Below are 7,500 nucleotides of genomic sequence, written 5' to 3' on the forward strand. Positions count from 1 at the left end.
ACAATTTAAACTGGTTATTCTTTTAAATACACAAATACAGATATAACGTAATGTAAAAAAACTGCTGTATGCAGTGTTTTTTTGTCAACACAGACAAGCTTGCAATTGTAATTTTCTAAACTTGACTTTCAGTCCCATTCGAATAATGAACACTGCTACTGAAGTCTGACTACACCAATAAAGAGATGAAGGAATCTTTTGATTGGTCAACCCTGGTGAGCAGATGTAAACAATATGAGCAATTTGTAAGGATAACTATATAAAGCAAAACAGAAAGATATATATACTTCTACCACATCTAGAGCTAGATAACTTGAAAAGGGAAAGTACAGCTGTAAGTATATTTATCATGACATGAATTTTTGAGGAGTGGTCACTTTAAAAGTAAATAATTGCATTTGAAATGTATCCCCCTTATCCAGTTTCATTCCTGACTGCAAATTGCACCATCTGTGCTCCAGTCATTACAAAGACCAATGTTGTGGTCTCATGTTTGCATGCCTTCAAAAACTGGATAGTGTACAAAGCTCCCATATAAAGTCAGGATTGCTAGGAATTTTCTTCATTTCTCTGACTCCCCTAAGGTCCACATAGGAACTCACAACTGTAGTAAACTATTCTGTTTTAAAATTCTGTTTACACAAGCATAGCAGTGTAAATATACCACAAGAACAGAAAAATCTATTTACACCTTTCTAAACAGCAAAGTAGTTTCACTGTTACAGTGATCAACCTTTGACAATCTACTGATATGGTAAGTATTCTTCCCAACAACTGTACTATCTTTGAACATTGCCACAGTAGACTAACATTCCTAAACAGTACTATCATACTCATGGGAAAAGCAAAGTTACAAGATCTGCTGGAGCACAGTAATTTTAAATCCAGTTACACCTGTGGACTGTTCATTCGGCTTTATAAATGCGAAGGGCAAAATTGTGATGATGACTGCCTAGCCCAGTGCAAAGAAGTGTTTTAGCTGTGAATCTGTTTTATTTTAATTTTCTCTTACGTTACAAATCATATTTATCGTACTTTAGATGAGTCATCCTACTTGTGTCCTGCATTCACTATTTTTAGCAGGTAAACAAGTTTGATTGTTGCAGTCAATACTGTTTGCCATTTCTTTTTATTGCCATTTCATGCTTGTCTTTTAATTTTTCTTTGTCTGGCATTAACCAACTACATTTTCCTTTTTTCCCCAGTAATAGAAAATTAAGAAATCTGAATCTGCCACCTCTTTTCGTAGCACTCAGGTAATTTATCATCTTACTTACAGTTCAGTTTACATGGTGGCTCTGTTTCTCAATTTTCCTGTTTTCTGTGTCCTGCAAAAGGTTCTTGGATTTTTATTTATCTGTTCACCCTAGCATAACTACTTATCTTCTGGAACATACGGACAAGCCTACCAGGTTTCATCAGTGCTTTGTGCTAGATTGCTTGAGTTTTGTATTACTTTGTGCACAGCTTGGAGTTTAGATTTTTTTTTTGGACTTTCAGTTTTGGTAAGATTCTACGCCTATCACTTCTGTGGCTTCTAGGACAACCATTATAGTGTAGTTTTAGTGCCAGTTTGGCTGTTGGTGCTGCCTGGTTCATCACTTTAAAAAATTGCTATGGCAAAACTGCCTCCAAAAAGCTACCATAAAATTACAAAAGTTAAGTCATTGAAGGCACTCCTGTAAGTGCAAGAGTTTTTTGTTTGTTTGTTTAATAATGTACACCAAATCTGATCAAGACTGCTAACTTGTAGCATTACAAAGTTGTTGTGGAATATGCTAATTTGTTTTTATAGACCTCCAATTACTTGATGGACATTTATGAGTGCCTACCACTTTACAACCTCTTCTGCGATTGTCAAGTCAGATTGTGCCAGATCAACCTACTTATTCAATTATCTATAAAGTAAGATCCTGGTTTTGGATAATTATTCTCTTGTACAGTGTGGCATCCTGAAATGATTACATACTTTGGTCAAATGGATCCCGGGAGTGTCTGCTACTTGTTGACAGAAGGGTTTTGTTATAGTGTTGGACCATTCCTGAGTGATTCCCAGGGTGGCTATCATCCTTAGGGACTAGTTAATGATAGGTCCCAACAGATAAGTATTACTCCTGTGTTATTTTTTCAACTAGATTCCGACTCTCTGATTTGTTAAGCTCTCACCTCTCTGAGCTCTTGCCATTGCTAGGGCACAGAAGTTAAGTCTTGTTGCAGATATACTTATCTCACACTTGGCCTTAGCAGATGTTATACTGTTACAGGAAAACATTTTATGTTTTCATGTCACAAGACATTGCATTATAACCTTATGACCTCCATCTTGTGCAATAAGAAACTTCCAAATGATGCCCTTCTTATTTGTTGTAGAAATGCACTGAAATAGCACAGAGGAGGGTACAAGAAATACTGTAATGCAGCTAAGTTGGGTCATCGTAACACAGTAGTTGTGCTGATGATCAGGTACCAATGTGAGACAAACATCACTTTAGAAGAGTCTCTACTCTACGTGATGTTATCCAGGACTTCCAACATTCATTTGGGTCAACCTTACAGTACCTGGGTCTCACTGGCTTCCCTAAGTGCCATCCAGTTTAGTGCCAGATACATCTGCAGCAAGCCTGATCTTATTTCTGAAGTATGGCATGTTGTCTACCACAGACTACAGAGACCAGGAAAGATGAAAAGTTTGGTCTTTATTTTGCAGACCATGTGTCCCAAGACATTGCTGTGATTCAACACCCTAGGATAGACAGGGTGAGGGTTGGGAATGCAATCTGTTGCTCACTGCTACACCTACCTGGAGTCAAAACTAGATCTACTAACTTATCTGAGTATGCTACAAGTAAAGTAGTAAGCCACAGGGTTTTGCCGTCTCTTACCATTAACATGGTGGTATTAAGATCTTCCTTCAGGATTTCAGACTTTCTTGTTGGCTAAGTGCTGAACTTCCCAAATGGCACGTTTGTTCTGAGTAATTCTGGACTGATGATGAGTATGCCTGTCTAGTTAATGAATTCCTATTATAAGGTGTTTTAGCTTCTCTGGGGTGCTTTCCCTCTGCTACCCAATTAGTTTGATCATATGGTTGACTAAATATCCCAGCTTGGTGTCCTTGGCTGTGAAAGTACAACCAGTGCCTTGACATGATTACCACCTCATTTACTTTGCAGTTCCCCTCCAGGGTTCGGCCTCCCAATCTTGAATTCATGGAGTGTAGGAATTTGAAAGCTGTAACAGTTGATGAAATTGCTATGGCCTTCTTCACTTCAAATTAGTACCACAACCAGTGGACCAAATAAAGCTGTCTAGAGGTTATAAAAAAGGCTCATCATCATCTACTGCACTATCTGCTTCATCTTGAGTACATTCTATCCACCTAACTCTACATTGGCCCTGGTTTGCCACCAGGCTCTGCAATACAAAGAAGAAGGGAGTGGAGGTTCAAGCATAAATGCAGACAGCGTCTTCTCACTGAAGTCCAGCTTGGACATGACATGCAATACATTGTTTATCGAGAGCTATCATAAGCAGCAGAGTTCCTATCTAGATACAACTCCTTTGTGTTAAATCAATCATCTGCACTCTTTCAGGTGGTGGAGAGGCTCCATAATCCATTCCTTATCTTACCACTTGTAGGACTCTCTCATGTGAGGAGTGCAACTTATCTAACAGTGTCTTTGTAACTAAAACTACTTCATAGAGGGTAGTGTTCTTCAGCATAAGCTCAAAGGAAGACTGTCTAATCCAGACAAAGATCTAACCTTGGCCCAGGTGTGAGTTTTAGCAGACAGTGATGTTATTGCCATTATTTAAAGTATGTGGCCTACTAGATGGTGACTTTGACCAGTACCCAACTATGTGGCCTATCACTTGCCTTTTGTTTAATTCCTCCAAGTATTTAGTTTTGGGCCAGTTTACAATTTCGGGGAAAAAAGGGCCAAGGGGCCTTTTTTGGGATTTTTTTTAATTTCCCTTTTGGGAATTTAATTTGGCATTTTTTTGGTTTCTCCCCCAAAACCAAAGGGCCCCCCCCCCCCCCCCCCCCCCCCCCCCCCCCCCCCCCCCCCCCCCCCCCCCCCCCCCCCCCCCCCCCCCCCCCCCCCCCCCCCCCCACCCCCCCCCCCCCCCCCCCCCTTTTTTTTTTTTTTTTTTCTTTTTTTGCTTTTTTTTTTTTTTTTTTTTTTCTTTTTTTTTTTTTTTTTTTTTTTTTTTTATTTTTTTTTTTTTTTTTATTTTTTTTTTTTTTTTTTTTTTTTGATCTCTAATTTTTTTTTTTTTTTTTTTTTTTTTTTTTTAAACCAAGCCCCCAGGAAAAAAAAAATTTTGGCAGGCAAAAACCAGGTCCCAAAAGGCATTCAAAAACCCAAAAAAAGGGGGGAAAATTTGGGAAATGCAACCCCCCGCTCCCCTCCCTTGGGCCCAAAACTAAGGAACACCCCCCTTTCTAAGTAAGCACTTTTTAAAGTTAACCAAAAGGGTTTTGCTTTTAATTTCTTTGGGGGTTTTGTTCCCCCGGGTTTTGTTTTTGTTGGCCCTTAATGTAACCCCCAAATCATTTTTCAAAACTGGAAAGTGGTATCCTTTTTTAAAAATTCCTTTATGGGGTTTTTGGGTGTTTTCCCTCTGCTAAAATTTTTTTCAAGGTTACTAAAAATACTTTTTTCCTTGGCAAAGCAAACCACAAACCCCCTTAACTTTTTTTTTTTTTTCAGGGGGGGAAAATTTGAAATTTAACTTAAAAATTCTACCTTTTATTAAATTATAAAAATAAAATAAATTTAATTATAAAAACCACACACACCACACCCACAACACACCACCAACTTAATTTTTTCCACCATTAATACAAAAAAAATTTTAAAACATAAATAAATTTTATAATATTAATAATAATAATTTTTATCAACTATCATAAAAATTTATTAATAAATTTTTTTAAATCAACACCCCCTTTTATTATATAATATTTTATCACCACTTTAATTTATTAATAATTATTAAATTTTTTAACAAAACACTTATAGATATTTTTAATAACCAAAAAATTTAATAAAAAATCTAATTATTATTTTAAAACCAAAAATATTTATTATTATTTAAATATTTATAATTACACCATACCCAATATTGGTATAGTTTTTTAATTTAATATTTATTTTGTTTATCAATTTTTTAAAATTTAATATTTTTAAAATATGACAAAAACCCCTTTTTCACAAATAAAAACATTAATACATATAATTAAAAAACCCCCAAAAAACCCAAAATACAATATAAATATAAAAAATAAAACAAAAAAACAAATTTTTATAAAATACATATATTTATATAATAAAACAAATTTCTAATACAAAATTTAATTAAAAAATATTTTTTTTAATTTTATTTAAATTTTTTTTACCATTAATTATCAAACATCTATTATTACAAATTACTTTTATTTTATATTATACTCCTATTAAAAATTTTCAAATTACCACAAAATATTTTTTATACAAACAAAAAAAAAACCATTAATTTTTTTTTTTAAAAAAACCCATAAATAATTATTTTACATTTTTTATATATATATATATATAAAATATATATATATATATACAAAAAACAAAAAAAAAACAAATATATATATTATATAATATAAACAATATATATACATATATAAAAAACACATATAATTTATATATATATACATATATATATATATATATATATATAATATAAAAATACATATATATATATATATATATATATATATATATATATATATATATAAAACACACAACAATAATATATATATATATATATATAACACAAAATATATATATATATATATAAAAAAATATATATATTTTACAAACACATATATAATATATATAAAAATATAACACAACATAAAATATATATATATATATAAACACATATAAAATATATTATAATATACACAAAACACATATATATTATAATAATTAATAAATATATTTTAAACACACATATATAATATTAATTATAATTAATAATATATATAAATACAATAAAAATATATATAATAATATATATTATTATATTTTACATATAAATATATATAAAAACATATATATATATTTTTACATATATATATAAAAATATATTACATATTTACATATATATTATATATATATATATATATATATATATATATATATATATATATTATATATACATATATATATATATATATATATTTTTTTTCTACAAAATAAAAATTTTTTTTATAAAAATTTTAAAAATTTTTTTTATATATGTTTTTCAATAAATATATATTTAATAATAAAATTAAAAATAAAAATTTTTTTAATAAATAAAAATAAAATAAATATATCATTTATTATAAAAATAAAAATTAAAAAATAAAATTTTATATATATATATATTTTTTAATATTTTATACAACATTATATATTATATACATATAATAAAAATTATATTACATTAATATAATAAATATTATATATACATATAAAATATATATTTTAAATTAAAATATAACAATATATATATATTAAAATATATATATTATATATAAAATTAATATAATATATATATATATATTTTTTCTACAATATTTTTAATAAAAATATATATATTTTTAAAATTTTTTATAATATATATATTTTTTTTAATATATTTTACACATAAACATTTTTTTATATTTTTTACATTTTAATATAATATATATATTTTTAACATAAAAATAAATATATTATTTATATAATTTTATATTATATTAAAAACCTTTAAAAATTTTTTTATATATATATTTTTTTTAAATAAAATAAAATTTTATTTTTTTTTTACATATATATATATATATTTTTTTTTTTTTATTTTTATTATTTTTTATAAAATATATAATATATATTTTTCAAAAAATTTTATTTTTTATTTTATTTTTTATATTTTAAACAATATATATATTAATTTTTTACATATATTAATATATGAATGTAATTAAAAACACATATATTATATATATATATAAAAATTTAATAAAAATATATATACTTTATATATATTTTACATATATAATAAACATATTATTTTTAATATATATAATATATATATATTTTATATATTTTAATATATATATACTTTAAAATTTTAATTTTAAAAACATATGCTATAATAATAAATAATATTTTCATATAAAATTTTATAATATAATAAAAACACATAACAATATATATATATATATACATATAATATAATATTTTCTTTTAACATATATATATATTTTAAAAATATATATAAAAATATATACATATATATATATATATATATATATATTATATATATATAATACATATTATAATATTATATTTTAATTTTTTATAATATAATTATATATTTTTATATACACACATATTATTAATACAATATATATAAACATATACATATTTATATATATATACAAAATATATAAAACATTATATATATGAATATATATATATTAAAAAATAT

At 27.1% G+C, this 7,500-nt stretch overlaps 1 protein-coding gene across 1 annotated transcript in view; it reads right to left on the reverse strand.

Moving 5' to 3' along the window:
* The window catches only part of LOC122793121 (guanine nucleotide-binding protein G(q) subunit alpha), a 2,223,046-nt gene that overhangs the window by 1,386 nt on the left and 2,214,160 nt on the right, over window positions 1–7,500 (reverse strand). The gene's annotated exons all lie outside the window — the stretch shown is intronic.

This window comes from Protopterus annectens, chromosome 2.part0 (genome assembly GCF_019279795.1).
Source record: "Protopterus annectens isolate FY-2018-M chromosome 2.part0, PAN1.0, whole genome shotgun sequence".
Classification (NCBI taxonomy): Eukaryota; Metazoa; Chordata; order Ceratodontiformes; family Protopteridae; genus Protopterus; species Protopterus annectens.